The sequence below is a fragment of the Podarcis muralis genome, chromosome 10 (assembly GCF_964188315.1).
Source record: "Podarcis muralis chromosome 10, rPodMur119.hap1.1, whole genome shotgun sequence".
Lineage (NCBI taxonomy): Eukaryota > Metazoa > Chordata > Lepidosauria > Squamata > Lacertidae > Podarcis > Podarcis muralis.
The window spans coordinates 53,004,281-53,020,903 of record NC_135664.1 but is presented as its reverse complement, the minus strand read 5'-3'; positions in this window follow the sequence as shown (position 1 = coordinate 53,020,903).

Genomic DNA, 16,623 nt, shown 5'->3' with positions numbered 1-16,623 from the left:
CTGCAGGGCAGGTTGGTTCGTTAGGTTGGAGTCGCTGGCATTAAATAGGCAAAAAGAGCCGCCGACACCCAACCGGAGCAGTCGCCCGTTGCATGTGGGAAAGACAAAAAAGAGACCCCCAATTTGTTATGTCTGCGCAGCCAACATTGTTTTGGCGAGTGTGTGTGTGTTGGGACACAATGACGGGAGGTAACAGAAATTGTGCGCAGAGATAGATCCGCGTGCACCTTCTCGCAGATGGAGGCAAGGTGATCGATACCGTTTCGGGTGCCCAGAAAAAGAAAGAAAAGGAGTTCGATTCAGTTTTTATTTGGATCCTGCTTTAATGGCCTTTTTCCTCCACCGCTTTATAATTTTTTTTAGCTAACCCTAAATCAGGACAGAACGGAGCTCAGTGCCAGCAAGAAGAAAACTCCCAGTGACCAATGCTCGCCCCCCTCGACTCTTCTTAAACTGATCGGGAAGAAGTTGGCGCATCGATTCCCATCTTGCATGCGGACTAAGAGTTTAAAGGCCTAGGCCCCACTCTTTCGCCATCGATCAATATCCAAGTGCGGGCGTAATATGCATCACGCCCACCATCAGGGGTTTAGCTTTCGCTTCCATTGAGCGAGGGTCCGAGGAGGAAGAAATAATGCCATCCATTTAAACCTTTAATGCTAAACTTACAAGGCTTACTGACAGGGGTGTCAACTTGAATAAAATATTGAGGGCGGAGCCAGGTAAGCCCCGCCCCACATAATCGATCACAAGATGTGGAGCGCGCACAATACTCTATTTGAATGGCAATGCCCATCAACTGGGGAGCAGGGTGCCCCCCCAAATATTTTATTGAGGGACCAAGGGACCTCGCCCCCCTAGGAGTTTGCGTCTATGCTTACTGAGATTATCGTAAACGGATCGGCTTTAAAGTATATATATTCAACCCTGAATCAAACACCATATACCTTTTTTGCCGCGTGTTTTCAGCAAACTTTTGCTGCGGGAGCACAGATAGCAACTTTCCTAACCTCTCCCACCATCTCACCGTGCCTGACTATTCTAATTCCTGGAAAGATTTCAGGACCTTGTGATCCTGCTTCGATCCCCAGTAAACCAGCTCAGGCTCGGGCTGCTGGAGCTGCAAGGCGAGCAGTCTTTGGGGGGTCCCGATCTCCCCTTCCCCTCCACCCTACAACACCTTTGACGCGCAGGTGGAAGTTACAGGACAGCCTTCCCTTTTGTCTGCAGCCTTGCCGAGACGCAGCGCAGCGCAGCCCGGGGAGACTGAGGCGCGCGTGTCAAGCTTAATGATTTATTCAGGCTCTCGGGCCGTCCCAGTTTGTTCCCGGCGCTGATTGGCTGCAGGCATGCGCCCTCTGTCATCCTCGCGCGCGCCCCGGGCCCCTCCCGCGCGGGCGCCGCCATTCAGGGAACAGCCGCCGGAAGGGGCGCTCCGCCCGCCCGCCCATTGAAAGCAGAGGTGGCGGGTGCGGCGGGGCAGGCCAGGCCGGGGAGCCAGAGGGAGGCGCCGAGGAAAGGGGAACGCCGCCGGCGCCGGAGCCAAGCTTCTGCATTCTTGCCGCCTCCTCCTTGCTCAGCCTGCACTTTGGAAGGGCCGCCCAACTTGGAGAGGATGGCCCTCTCACGACGTGTTTCTTTTCCCGGGTGGGCGAGGGGAGGCGAGAGCAGGTGGCCTGCCAAATGAGAAAAGAAAAGTCTCAAGTGTAGGAAGAAATCTTCCTTCTAGCAGGCATCTCCGGGAGGCGGCCCCGATCCTAGCGCATGTTTGGGAAGGGGGTCACGTCCATTTCAGGCGCTGCATACAGGATCGCAGCTATCGGGTGTATTAAGAAAGCATGGCCTTTCGGGATGCCTGGGGAAACCCTTTATAGCTGCAGTTCTGTGCATGATTACATGGGAGAAAGCCCCCTTTGAACTCGGCAGGGGTGTCTTCGGAGTAAATGTGCATAGGATTGCACTTCAAGGCTACAATCCTGTGCACACTACCTTGGGAGCAAGCTCAACGGAACATGGTGTTGCTTGCGACTGGGTAGACGTGTCCAGGATTACAGCCTATTAGGATTGATATTACTATTTTATGTGCAGGGGCGAAAGTGGGCTTTATTTCATCCATGTCTAAGACCCAGTTTGGCACACACCCTCCCTGCACATTTACGTACACACACACAAGCTGGGAGCCGCAATGGTGCTCCTCTGGAGGCTTCACCCAGGGCAAAAAACCTGGCTAGCCCCCCACCCCACCAAGTGAGAGCAAGGTAGAAGCAAAATGTGAACGTAGGACTAATACAGATTTCAAAGAGAGTAGTCTGGTGGTTGCTATGATGCACCAGCTCTCTACTGCAAAAGCCTAGACTACTTTTGCTTGAAATCAAATATTTTGTCCTAACCCACCTCACAGGGGTACAAGGATGAAATGAAGAGGGGGACATGTACACCACCTTGACTTCCAGGGAGGAATGCTGGGCTATACTTGTAACTAGAAATAAATACTACTTTGCTTTCTGGGTGTGTGTGCTTGTGAGGACGTATTTTGCCCCTTCCCAGGGATGCTGGCAACTGGCTGGTAGTTGGTTAGGTTCTCAGAATCAAGGGATGGCTTCTTAAGAAGCAGTCTTATCACTGCCCTCTTCAACCAGGTAGGAACCACCCCCTCTTATAATGAGGCATTGACTACCTCCCTGGCCCAGACAGCTGTCTTCTTTCTGCTGGATTTTATTAGCCAAGAAGGGCACAGTAGTCCAGAGCACAAGTAGTCACCCAAATTGATCCAAGCGCCTTGTCCACATCCTCAAGCTGCACCAACTGAAACTCAAACAACATAACAGGACTAGACTGTGCTCTGGATGTCTCTTGAGATTCAACCACTATACAGTTGTATACCTTGATTTACGAACTTAATCCATTCCAGAAGTCCGTTCTTAAACCAAAGCATTCTTAAACCAAGGCGTGCTTTCCCATAGCAGTGGGGGACTCAATTTACAAATGGAGCACACTTAACAGGAAGTGAAACGTTCTTATTCCAAGGCAAAGTTAACAAACCAAAACACCTGCTTCCGGGTTTGAAGCGTTCTTAATCCAAGTTGTTCATAAACTATGCTGTTCTTAAACCAAGGTACCACTGTAATAGCAGAGTCAAGGTCCCAACAAATGCAAGCGATTTTATCCTCAGAGTGCTTGGCAAACAAGTCACGCCAAGCTACCATCGGTTCTACCACCGCTACAAGTCTACCGCTCTTAACCACTACACCACACTGGTGATGATGAAATACAGTATGCCTTCTTTGCTGCCTCCCACCAAGTAAGCTCAGTGCACAGTCACCAGAGTTCGGTTTCATTTGTCTCGAGTTTTCCTCCGTTTGTGTTCAAGCTGTCTCCCAGCTTGTTTCTTTGTCCTAAGCTCTGGAGGAGCCAAACGAGCTCAGCGAAGCGGGAGGGGGTGCTCAGGGGTGATCGTGTCAATGGGCCGAGCCATCCTGATGTTCCACAGATTGGCCAGGGCATTGACAGGACTGCCAGTTATATCAGCTGAAAAATCCCCTGGAAACCAATTGGATCCCTCAACCTCCAACTTGCTGGACCATCCTAATAGGTCCCTTGCCTCCGCAGAGGGCAAAAGGTGCTGAAAGCCTAAAGCTCAACAGGAATTGCTCTGACCATCACAAGGGACTGGTGCCAATATCCCCCACTTTCAGATCACTTTCCCCCCACCCAATCAAAAAAACAAGATCCAGAGTGTGACCTGCAATATACATCAAGCCGATGACATGCTGGGACAGCCCCATGGTTGTCATGGCAGCCATGAAGCCCTGAGCCTCCCCAGAGCCAATTGCCTTGCCATGGATGTTGAAGTCCCTCAGAACCAACAATCTGGGAACCCTCGACATGACCACCTTTCACCAGGTCTGCCAGTTCAGACAGAAAGACTGCTGGGCAGCAGAATCCCTAATCTGTCCCAATTACCCAACACCAAGAACAAACACACTAGATCTCCATTCAGCTGGACAAAAAGTTTGGAGAGAGAAAGAGAATTTCTATAGACCACAGCGACTTTCCCTCCTCGGCCCTCAACTCTGCCCTGATGCTGTGCCGAATATCCAGGTGGGCACAGCTAGGTGAGCAACTCCACCCTGCTCTCCCACCCAGGCCTCAGTAATGGAGACCAGACAATCAAGTCATGGCTGAGATAAACTTTATTCATGGCCGATCTGGCACTCAACAACAACAGCCATAGACCTGAGAACTGGCTAATAGAAATTGCAAGGCATATTTACACACATGGTGCAGGAGGATATAGAGAAGTCAGAGGGAAATAATGTAAAAACAAAAAAAGATGGTGATAATAAATGTAAAACCATAATAGTTAAAAGTGCAGTTTTGGTGATTGCACAAACATTCTGGTATTGGTGAGCCAAGTAATGCATCTATTGTGATTAGAAAACCACTCTAATCTCAATTCAAACCATAAGCAATAGAATTAAATTTCCTAGAAAACTAACTCAGCAGTTTCATGCTGGAATGTGTCTCTCTTTGAGGTTCTGTTCAAGGACAACCAGCTTAAGGTCAGGAACAGAACATCCTGCTATGCTGAAATGTTCTCCTACTGGTTTCTCAATAGTGCCGTTTCTGATGTTTGACCTGTGTGCACTTATTTATTTACTGCACAGAACAGGGATGAAGGACTTGTCACCCTCCAGATGTTGCTTGACTGCAGGTCCTATCCTGTCTGACCACTAGCCTTGGTCATTGGGGCTGGTGGGTGGGGTGTCAAGAGTGCAAAAAGATCTGGAAGGCACCAGGATGGATCTGAGCTTTGTCAAATGCTGCCACTACCATCATTTAAGCCAGAGTAAGGTATACGATCCAGTGGAGGCATTAAGCATGTTGAGGTTGCACTGATTTCAATGAGAGAAGAACCTGCTTCCTGACGGCCTGTTTTTATATCTGCTATTGCTTTGACCGATACATACACATACAGAGTTTCAGGCATGTTTTTGTTGTATTGTGAAATTGCTTGGGGATGCTTCATAGGAAGCAATTCACAAATGAAATATAAGAAGAAGATAAAAAATAAAAAATAACATATTTTGTTTTTTCATCTTGTCAGTTGCCCTGAGATCCTCAGATGAAGGGTGGTATATTATTATTATTATTATTATTATTATTATTATTATTATTATTATTATCATCATCATCATCATCATCATCATCATCATCATCATAAAAAAGTCATACTTTGTCAGTAGCAAGTTTTAGGTTTTAAGACCAACCACCCTTCCCACCCATCCCCTGGGGCCAACCAGCCTATGTCCCCCTATGCCACAACTGCCATAGCAAATCACGCTTCATCTTTTAAATGTGCAAGGAAGACTTTATTTAAAATTCCTCCCTCCCCCACCACCAGAGGCCTCCATTATGTGTTGACTGTCACGGCACTTTCCAGTGCAGGATTATTAATAATCCCACGGAGGCAATTCCCAAACAAAAGTGCGAAGCCATCATTGATACAGGCCCGAAGATTAATTTTCCTCATGTTCAACTCAACAGCATAGTTATCTCTTGAACAGGGTAAAACAGTTTGGCTCCATTGTCCCCTTGGCAGCTCCGCCTTCGCAGAGAAAGGGAGCCCAGCCAGTCTTCTCACCCAACTCGAAGGTTGGTTAAAAGGAAGAGAGGGGAAAAACCAGCTGAAAAATCTTCATGAATAATGCCATTCCCCTTCCCTGAGTGGTGGAAAGAGAAGAGCAGGTACCCATTTCAATGGCGGAGCATTTTGTTATGCTGCTCCTCGCCTAAGTCAGAATTTCACAGAAAAGGCCACGAAGAAGAAAAGCGGCAACAATTAGGGGTCGCCTGTCAGAAAACATTAACGCCTTCCTTTCCCTGCCTGTCAGGCGCCCCTGGAAATCTTAAAAAAGAAAAAGAAAAAAAAGACAACTGCCATAGCAAATCGCACCTCCACCCCTTGTGGAAATACTGGAAGGCAAAGAGGAGGGGGAGCACTGAGTGTGTGGGTAGTGATGCAGTTAGATCATTTTAGAGTTATGCACCACCACAATCACCCCTCTAGATGGTAATGTACATTGCTTCAATATGTGGGAATCCAACCCTGCTGCACTTTGGGCCCTCAAATCCTGAGTGGGGGACCCTGCGTCTGCCTTAAAAGTCTCCCGGAGTATCTACCTGTTAGCTAACTGATGCAATCAACGTTTAATTAATGTAACGGTAGGCCTCATATCTGTTGGCTCTGGCTTTTGCCTATGGCGCAATCATAGTGATGCTGTTTTAGAGATGATAATGAAGTCCCATGGAAGGGGAACATGTGGCCCTGCGGATGTTGTTGGACTGCTCCAATCCCCCTAAGCATCAGTCAGCACGGTCGAGGGTCAGAGATGATGGAAGTTGTAGCCTAGGAACATCTGGAGGGCTGTAGGTTTTCCCTCCCTAAATCAGAGTCCAATCCTTTCTTGGTGAGCCCTTCTGTGCTTTTCAAAGGGACAGGTGGGGAATAATATACCTGCATACTTTTCATAACATCCTGCAGATGCCATCCTATCAGGAAGTCCATTCCACACAATGTTGGACTCAGCACCTACCCTGTGGAACCCTAACCCATTGCATATTACACAAGCGCCTTCTCTGTTACGGTCATTCTGGCACTTACTAAAGATGTTCCCCTTACAACAAACCTTTAAAACACTATCCCAGTTAGTATCTACCTTGGATGTGAATTGATTTAATGTACCGTATATACTCGAGTATAAGCCGACCCGAATATAAGCTGAGGCACCTAATTTTACCACAAAAAACTGGGAAAACTTATTGACTCGAGTATAAGCTGGTTCACAACACCACAAACCTGGTGGCAGCGGTGGCGGAGGAAGAACAAGCAGCCCGAAAGGACTGTTTTTGGGCTGCTCATTCCTCTTCCTCCACCGCCGACAGCGGCAAAGGCGGAGGAGGAAGGAGCAGCCCGAAAGGACCCTCACTCGAGTATAAGCCGAGGGGGGCTTTTTCAGCATTAAAAATGTGCTGAAAAAGTCAGCTTATACTCGAGTATATATGGTATATGTGTTGTTTTAAACCACATTTATATTTATAATTGTTTTTAAATAGTTGCTTATATGCAACTCTTTTATATCTTAATATACGTCAGCTGCTGCAGAATTCGGTGGCCAGGTTGCTCACGGGGAAGAGACAGTTTGAGCATATTACACTGATCCTGGTCCAACTGCACTGGCTGCCAATTAGTTTTGGGCCCAATTCAAAGTGCTGGTTTTCCCCCCCATGAAGAGGCCAGGTACCCACAAAATCCAGCACCAGGGCCGTGCATGCTGCATGGCACCCACAGCCCCGGGCACCCACGGCCTCAGGGTCACACTGGCACTCCTGCTATGGCTACTAGCCACGATGGCTATGTTCTCCTACCATTGGAGGCAATATCAGCTGCTCAGAATCACAGGTGGTGAGGATGCTATTGCATTCAGGTCCTGCTTGCAGTCTTCCCATATGCATCTGGTTGGCCACTGTGAGAACAAAATCCTGGACTAGATTGGTCTTTTCTCTGACCCAATAATGCTCTTCTTATGTTCTTACATATATGTACATGGTTCGACTTTTATTCCACCTGATCCAGTGGTGGCATTGAAAGTGAGAAGTAGACTGTCCTACCTCAGCTCAGCTGGGAGTTATCATTTCTGAAAACTCCCTCCAATCTATTATTTTAAAGCCTGCAAATTTTAAACTAAGCAAGCAGGGAGAAAGATTGTAGACCAGCTCCTAACTTGCTGAGCTGGTTTTCTGTTTCCAAGAGAGTATGGTAATTTGCTTCTCACCTGTGATCTGAAGTGGTGCAGTCCATGCTGCCACCTAATTCTGCAGTTACCCCCAAAAAGGGCTGTGCAGAGGGTCCACAAATACACCACTGTTCCTAACCAATCTTTATCCTTATTTTATCCTCTGAGCAGCTAATTACTCTTCCTCTCCTATTCTTTTCATTAGCATTGGTTCCACAGTGATTTATGTTTCTTCAGGGATAAAAATCTGGAAAAGGCCGTGTATTGGTAAGGCGTGAAATAATGCAATTGTAAAGAGAAGCCATTTTGTCAGGATTATATCTTGGCAGAGTAGATTAAAATGCTGCCATATGGCCTTGGTTTGTCTGATTATACTTTCAGGTCACAATGTATTGCTAATTAAATGGCGGTGACATTTCAAGAGAAAGGCGAGGCTACCTGTATGTGCAATAAAATGAGAGGAGAAAGAAAAACAAGTGATAGCATTAACAAAAGCTAGAGATCCAGGCTTCCTTATTCTTGTGATGTGTTTGGCTTAGAAGGCAACAATCCAGAATTCATTCACACATGCAGATCCAGACCCTCCAAATATCCCTATTTTCCAGGGACACCCCTGATTTAGAAGAACCATCCCAGTTTCTTATTTGATCCTGGATTTTCATTGGAGAAATGTTGGAGGGTATGGAGTTATCCGACTCATGAGCCGTCTGAAGGCAATACTGTATAGGGAAGCTTTTTGTCTTTTTTTAATGTTTAATGTTTCATTATGTTTTTATATATGTTGGAAGCTGCCCAGAGTGGCTTGGGCAACCTAGTAAGATGTGGGTGGTATAAATAGTAAAATTATTATTATGGAATGGGATGTTCCTATTTTCCATGGATAAATGTTGGAGGGTATGCAGATCAAAAGAGGCACTCTTTCTGGGGGTAGTTTTTTTACCCTCAGACAAACCCAGAATGCTTCTACATTGATTTCTGGCCCCCAGCCTGGAATCTGAACTGAGCCACCAATTGCCAGGGGCACGAGAAACTACCTCCTCTTTCTCGGCCACACAGAACATGGTCCCATTTAAAGCAGTATGACAGAATCATTGAATTGGAAGGGAGCCTGAGGATCATCTAGTCCAATTCCATGCAGGAATATGCCACTGTCCCACATGGGGATCAAACCGGCAACCTTGGCGTTTTTCAGCACCGCACTCTAACCAACTGAGCTATCCAGGCTGACTATGATACCACTTTAAACAGCCATGGCTTCCCCCAAGAATCTGTAGTTGGTAAAGGGCACTCAGAATTCTTAGGAACCCTTTCCCCCTCACATAACTAATATTCTCAGAGTGGTTTTAACTGTCAATCCCTGGGAACTGCAACTCTGTGAAGGGCCTAAGGGTTTTCTAAAAATGCATAAAGGTAAAGGTAAAGGTACCCCTGCCCGTACGGGCCAGTCTTGACAGACTCTGGGGTTGTGCGCCCATCTCACTCAAGAGGCCAGGGGCCAGCGCTGTCCGGAGACACTTCCGGGTCACGTGGCCAGCGTGACAAAGCTGCATCTGGCGAGCCAGCGCAGCACACGGAACGCCGTTTACCTTCCCGCTGGTAAGCGGTCCCTATTTATCTACTTGCACCTGGGGGTGCTTTCGAACTGCTAGGTTGGCAGGCGCTGGGACCGAGCAGCGGGAGCGCACCCCGCCGCAGGGATTCAAACCGCCGACCTTTCGATCGGCAAGCCCTAGGCGCTGAGGCTTTTACCCACAGCGCCACCCGCGTCCCTTCTGCATAGCACCCTTAAAAAAGTACAGTTCCCAGGTCCTAGTCTAACACCCAAACCATGGCACCACAAATGAAGTTTGAGCATGCTCAGTGAACAGAGTGCTGACTTACTGTTGAGGAAGTGGCAATGGTAGAGTCAGGGAAAGAATGGAGTATCCTGGGAGAGGGAGTATTTGAACACTGATCAGGAACTCTCTTAAGCTGCATTATCTTGATCCAGTGGGCCCCACTTATACATTATATTTCAACAGTGGGCTCCTCTTATACATTATATTTCAGTGGGCTCCTCTTATACATTATATTTCAACAGACACATCCCTCCCAAGCCCTACTTTTGTGCACTCGATTTACATTCTTTATTAGCAACTCCACAGTTACTGACAAAGCCCTTTTCATGCATTTTGCATTGCCATTTCCTTTTTTATTCCTGACAACAGGTATAAAAGGACTCTGCTGGCACCCACACCCATATATCTATAGACCTATATATCTATATATCTACATCTATCTATACAGTGGTACCTCAGTTTACGAACTTAATCCTTTCCAGAAGTCTGTTCTTAAACCAAAGCTGTTCTTAAATCAAGGCATGCTTTCACTAACGAGGCCTCCTGCCACCGGTGCCCTTCCACCGTTCGGATTCCGTTCGTAGACCGAGGTAAAGTTCACAACCGGAATACTACTTCCGGTTTTGCGGTTCTTATACCACATAGTTCGTAAACAGGGCTGTTCTTAAACCAAGGTACCACTGTATCTGGATGACACAGGGTTTCTGTTTCCCCCGTATTCTTAAAAAAAAAGACTTTCATGAAATATGTTAAAAAATAAATTTCACACAAGGTGTCCCCACCCCCACGCCCACCCCGCCTGCCTTCCTGAAAACTCAGTGTCCCCGTGCATATGGGTTTTGGGTGGCCTATGGAAATTGATTTACGAGTCAACCACTTTTCTCTTTTCTTGCTATCTCTCGCTTGAGTGGTTTGTAGGCCTTGGCCCTTTCGTTCACTCGAGGAGAATAAGGTTGTCTATGGAAGAGGTCAGCGTTTCAAATTGGTAGAGTTCAACGGCACAAATGACACAGAACTGACAAGAAAAGACAGACAGTTTGTGGCAGCCGTGTGTGTGTGTGTGTGTGTGTGTGTGTGTGTGTACCATTGCTGGTCATGGACTGCATAGACCTTGCCTTGGGGGTTTTTTTTTGCTTTGTAATGGGGACTTGGCACCAAAATGAATTAAATAACAGGCTTAAAGACTATTGAGGGAAGGCCTGAATGCAAATCAAAGATAAGTAGAAGTTTTCTTTCCTAAAAGAGGGATGATTTCCTCCCCCCTCCCTCTCCCCTCCCCTCCCATTCCATATCTTCGCAGGCAGGGTCTGCATGTTAAACATGATTTAGAAGGCATTATTCCGGGATCCTTTTCATCAGGTTTCTGCAGCGATTGCCTATCTTGGCCTATGATTAATGATCTGCTGTGCAATTTGGAGCCTATAATGACTCAACAATCCACACACAAAACTATATAGTTGCATTCCTTTTGCAGATTTGCCAAGCTGTTACCAAGGGGCCCACAACCCAGACGGATTGTTGGAGAGATAGTAAAGCATTTCGGCAAATGCCATTCTGCCCTTATCTTGCCGTGGAGTGTGTTGGGCAGCAAGCTCATTTACAAAATTCAAAGCCCAGATTTCAGTGGCTTCTTTTCTTTTACTTTTCCACTCTTCCTCCCCCCTCATCCCACCCCCTGCTACCCTGTCCAAAAAAGGGAGGGGGACACCGCCCGCCCGCCCCACACAAACCCAACAAAATCAGGACTTGAAATAATTGTTTAAAAAGGCTGGTTAGAAAAGAGCCCAGCGTATGGCCCCTTAGTGATTATGCCGACAAAATACTTCCTTTGTTTCCAAATTTCAAATCTGATTAATTGAGGCCTAATGCTTTTAATGCCATTTGAAAGAGAAAAGTTAATCTTGCGAAGCCCAGGGCATAAACATAATCTGAAAATCTCAACAGATTTCAAAACATACAGGCCTTATTATAATTTCACTTGTAATTCTTGAGTAGATGGTAACAATTTCATTAAAACACTCATTTAAATATATATCTGCAGGGAGTCAAAATACTTACACAATTTGCTGCTTTTAAAATAAAGAAAAGGAACTCTGAGAGAGGATTGTGCAATATAGCTACCGTGTGTGTGTGTGTGTGTGTGTGTGTGCGCGCTAGATGAAAATATTTTGAAAATATTTGAAGATCATATCTGGGAGAAAAGGATCCTGTGTAGCCAAAAGTGGAGAGGGAAAGTGGAGGCAGTGTTAAAGATTCCTTCTTTCCCTACCCTGAAGTGTCCACACACACACACACACACACACACACACGCTCTATCAATGTTTAAAAATTTAAAATATAATAAATCCATAAAGGAATGCCTATCTCATCTTAGTATTTATGGAAGACATTTAGAGAGGCTTCTAACATTAAGCATTAGTATTATTGTGTATGCTCACTGCTTTGAATGCATAAATATATTAATGTATCAATCTATAGGAGAGCACTTATGAATGCTTAGATGTTGTGCAACTGTGAAAAATGTGAAGAATTTGCTCCTGTGTTTTGTCTCACTGTAAGAGCCACCTGGTTTTGAGACTTGGGGTGAGCATATCCTGGTGGGCAACGTAAGATGGACAATTGGTCGGTCCAGCTCAGTATTCAGCACCACCATAATCTCCACGGTTTCAGACTAGAGTCTTTTCTATCCTGGACATATCAAGATGCTCTATGGCTGAACACAGGGGGCATTTGCAGACCCCATCAATATTTTCAGCTAGGACTCAATCACACACAATTCAGGCTGTGCAACTGTAATGGATTAGAGGTTTTTGCACAAGAACCCGCCCCCGCCCCCAAAAAACCTGACTTTGTGCAATAGGGAAAGTGAGGCAAGAATGACTGGAAAGTGTGGGATAACACTTTGGTGCCACATCCTCTAACCTCCCTGCAAAAGAAAAAATAAGACCAAATGCTCAATAAATAGCTGGCTTCATTTCATCTCCCCACAAACCAATCAGGATGAATGCTCATCTGGAAGTAACCAGGGAAGCTTTGATAGAAGCCACAAGAGATAGAAGGGAGCAATGCTGAGTTTGCCTGACAAAAAACACAAAGACCTAAGAACTGGGAGCATGGAGCTGTCCAGCCACAGCCGCTGAGCCATCCATTGACTAAACCAGACTCCTGAGGAACAGGTTTCTATCAAGCTAAGTAGCACAGATGCTGCTGAATTCACAGCTGAGGGGACTCCTCCAACTCAAAATGTTGCACATCATCTTTAGCCAGGCCAAGACCTCTCAGAATTTGGGCCTGGCTTGAAATGGGGTTTGCTCCTTTCCCTGAAGCCAGTCTACCCTTCCTGCATGGATGTAACAAAGATAGTTCCCTGAAATCTGAAAGCCTCGACAATGAGGGCTTCAGATTCCAGGGAAACTTTCAGATGCATGTGTCTATGTGCAAAGGCCTCCTGACTTCAGATGTCCATGTTGTACGAATGGGTATCTGGGGAGGCACATCTCATGTCAGAGCCAGGCCGCTCAGCACCATCCTGTTGAACAACATGGGAGTGAATAATGTCCCAACTGGGCTAATGTTGACTATGGTAGGCAACCAGCGTCAATGGATTTCACTTTATCTTATAGTCTTCAAATGGCACAGTGTCACCTGCTGTTATTTAAGGATGTCACTGCCAAGTGTGGTTAGTTTTATGCTGGCTGCAGAGGTAGTAGTTCCTGGAACAGTAGCAGCAGCAGAGGCGCTCCTCAGAGAAGCAGCGGAAGGGGCAATTCCTGCAGTGGCTGAAAACCTAGTGCATTCTGGGACTGGTGCACAAAAGAACTGCAACATTTCAAAGAAAAAGCAGGTGGCAGCATAGTTGGTGAAAATTTCTGCCTCCCCTCAAATGGTTTCCGGGGGGGGGGGGCATCTGTGTGTGGAGGGGTTCAACATACACAAAAGTTCGGCTCAACCGTCTTATTTTTACAGCAAAGACATTGGCAGGGCATGCTGCCAGAAATACCTCATTCATCCAGCTTTCTTTTTTTCTACCACATTCTAAATTCCTATACTTAATGTGTCACATGTACACGGCTATCTATTGACTCTCCATCCGATAACATGACTCTAACAGGTACACACTAATGGAAATCAAACAATTTGAATTGATAAAGAAGCCTCTTTCCTTTAAGGGAACCACCCCCCATACATATTGAGAACACCAATATAGGCACAGCAAAGAGTTCTATCCCAACACCATTATTGCTACCCACCCTGATCCTCCTGGGCTCCCAGACTTAAGAGATGGGCGCTAGAGAGAAAAAGGGAAACAGAGGCAAAGCTTTTGCTGCAATTGTTTGGGCTACAGATCCTAGGTAAATGACAAGGATTTTTTTTTCCCCTTTAGAAAAAGAACACTCCCAACACACATATTTCAACTAAGCGAAAGCCCAGCGGCTAATGCCCCCTCCCTTTTGTGTGCCTGTTTGAAGCGTATTCTCCTGAGTTGACAAGCACGTGTTTTGGAAACCATTGAAAAGTTTGGGTCATAAATAGAGGAGACCGTTTGGCTTAAATGTTGCTAGGGAATACCTGGCAACAAGCAACAATAGTTCTTTTAGAAGGTCCAGGGCAAACAGTGACCGTGGTAATGGGGTGGGCTTAAGGGAGGCTGCTTGCCCAAAGCCCCTCCACTCACACAGAGCCTTCAGCATTGGTCTGTGTTCCGGAAATTCCACACACAAAGCCCCCCATTCAAGGGGAGGTGGGACAATGCATGTGCTTTTTAGAGAGGGGGGGAAAGGAGGAGGCCTTGATGAGGGTGGGTGCTTTTTTGCTAAAAAAAAAAAAAAAGCAAGCTCCCTCCCCCCCTTTTTTTTTTTGCAAAGAACTAAGGGAGGCCCAGAAAGTGCTAAGTTTGTAAAAGAAGCTGAAAAGATTCAGAACGGGAGCATAAAGGAGCCAGGGAATGCCCTGTGAATTTTGAACAGAGAGCAGAAAAGGGACTCTAAAAAGCAATTAGTGATGCTGCTCATAGATGAAGAGGGAGTTTGGAGGGAGCGGGGAGGCATTAAGGGGCAGGGGGAAATTACACTCATTTAGTAAAGTACTAAAGAGAAAGAAGGAGGGAGATTGACGTCTCCTGGAATTTGTATAGCGAAAGCAGACACACAAATAGCAATGCACAGCATCTAAGTACAGGAGGCCGCACTGAAGCTAAAGACGCATGCCAAGACGGGCCTTTGGATTCGTTGCCAGGGCCCTCACTTGTTCCTGAAAAGCACCATGGAGCAGCTAGACGGGAGGGAAACGAGGCTTCTTTGGCCTCAACGCAGCTATTCTGGCTCAATATAAATGTCAGTGGCCGAGATCTGAAGCAGACCTGCTTGATGAATTGGAGCAGTGGCAGATTCATCAGCGCAGGGCCCGTTCAAGAGAGTCACAGTCATGCCCTCTCACAGCCACACCCCATCTACAATTATACTATCATCTTATAATCAGACAATAATAATATTTAGGGATGCTTTGCAACAGTCAATGCAGATCCCCATGGGTTGTGTTTCAGCTATATCTGCGATGCTCTATGCACACGCTTGGGAAATGATCCGGGTGCGCCAAATGGCCTCGGTCCAGTATACCTAAAGGAGCGTCTCCACCCCCATCGTTCTGCCCGGACACTGAGGTCCAGCACTGAGGGTCTTCTGGTGATTCCCTCACTGCGAGAAGCAAAGCTACAGGGAACCAGGCAGAGGGCCTTCTCAGTAGTGGCGCCCACCCTGTGGAACTACCTGACATTTAGAAGACATCTGAAGGCATCCCTGTTCAGAGAAGTTTTTAATGTGTGACATTTTAATGTATTTTTAATCTTTGCTGAAAGCCGCCCAGATGGGCGGGGTACAAATATTATATTATTATTATTATTATTATTATTATTATTATTATTATTATTATTATTATGTTTTCTGCGAGGTTCTATTGTATGCAACAAAACTTGTACATTGTTCTCTTGAAACACCTCATGTTTTCAGTGTTCCTAAATGCTTAGCTCTGGATCAGACTGTGGCTAAATCCCCCCCCCCCTTCACGCTGATTGGGTGGCTCTAGGACGCTGGTGACAGGGCTCCTGCAGGGACTCTGTTGTAGAAATAGGTAACAGGTCTTCAACCTTCCAAGACCCTGGACACTACACCACTTGGCAGGAGGAAGTTCCACTTCCAAGTCATTAGCCAAACGCAAACCTTCAAAGGGATTCTGAGCTGCTAAATGTGTCAGGGCCAGCTATGCACATATGATGGTAGCCTGGGTGCAGATCTGACACAATAGAGAAACAAATGCTAATGTTGTTTACTTGCATGGGGTGGGGATTGTGCCTATCAATGCTATTTTGAATGGAAAGAGGCTACTAACATGGATTGAGTGCTTTTTAAGGGATGCGGGTGGCACTGTGGTCTAAACCATTGAGCCTCTTGGGCTTGCTGATCAGAAGGTCGGCAGTTTGAATCTGTATGATGGGGTGAGCTCCTGTTGCTCTGTCCCAGCTCCTGCCAACCTAGCAGTTGGAAAGCATGCCAGTGCAAGTAGATAAATAGGTACTGCTGCTACGGGAAGGTAAACGGCGTTTCCGTGCACTCTGGTTTCCGTCACGGTGTTGGGTTGCGCCAGAAGTGGTGTAGTCATGCTGGCCACATGACCTGCAAAGCTGTCTGTGGACAAACGCTGGCTCCCTCAGGCTGAAAGTGAGATGAGCACCGCAACCCCATAGTCACCTTTGACTGGACTTAACCGTCCAGGGGTCCTTTTTACTAACATGGATAGGGTGTTTCAGGCTGGATAAGCAGCATACAGAATTGTTCTTCAAAAGGGCTCCTCACACAACCTTTCATAAGAACATGAGAATTACCTCCATGGATTGTTACAGGAGACCACCAGATGTCTGTGGAAAATTCACAAGCAAGACACGAAGATGATGGCCACAGTGTCCCCAGAATCTAGAATACAGAGGTATATTGTTT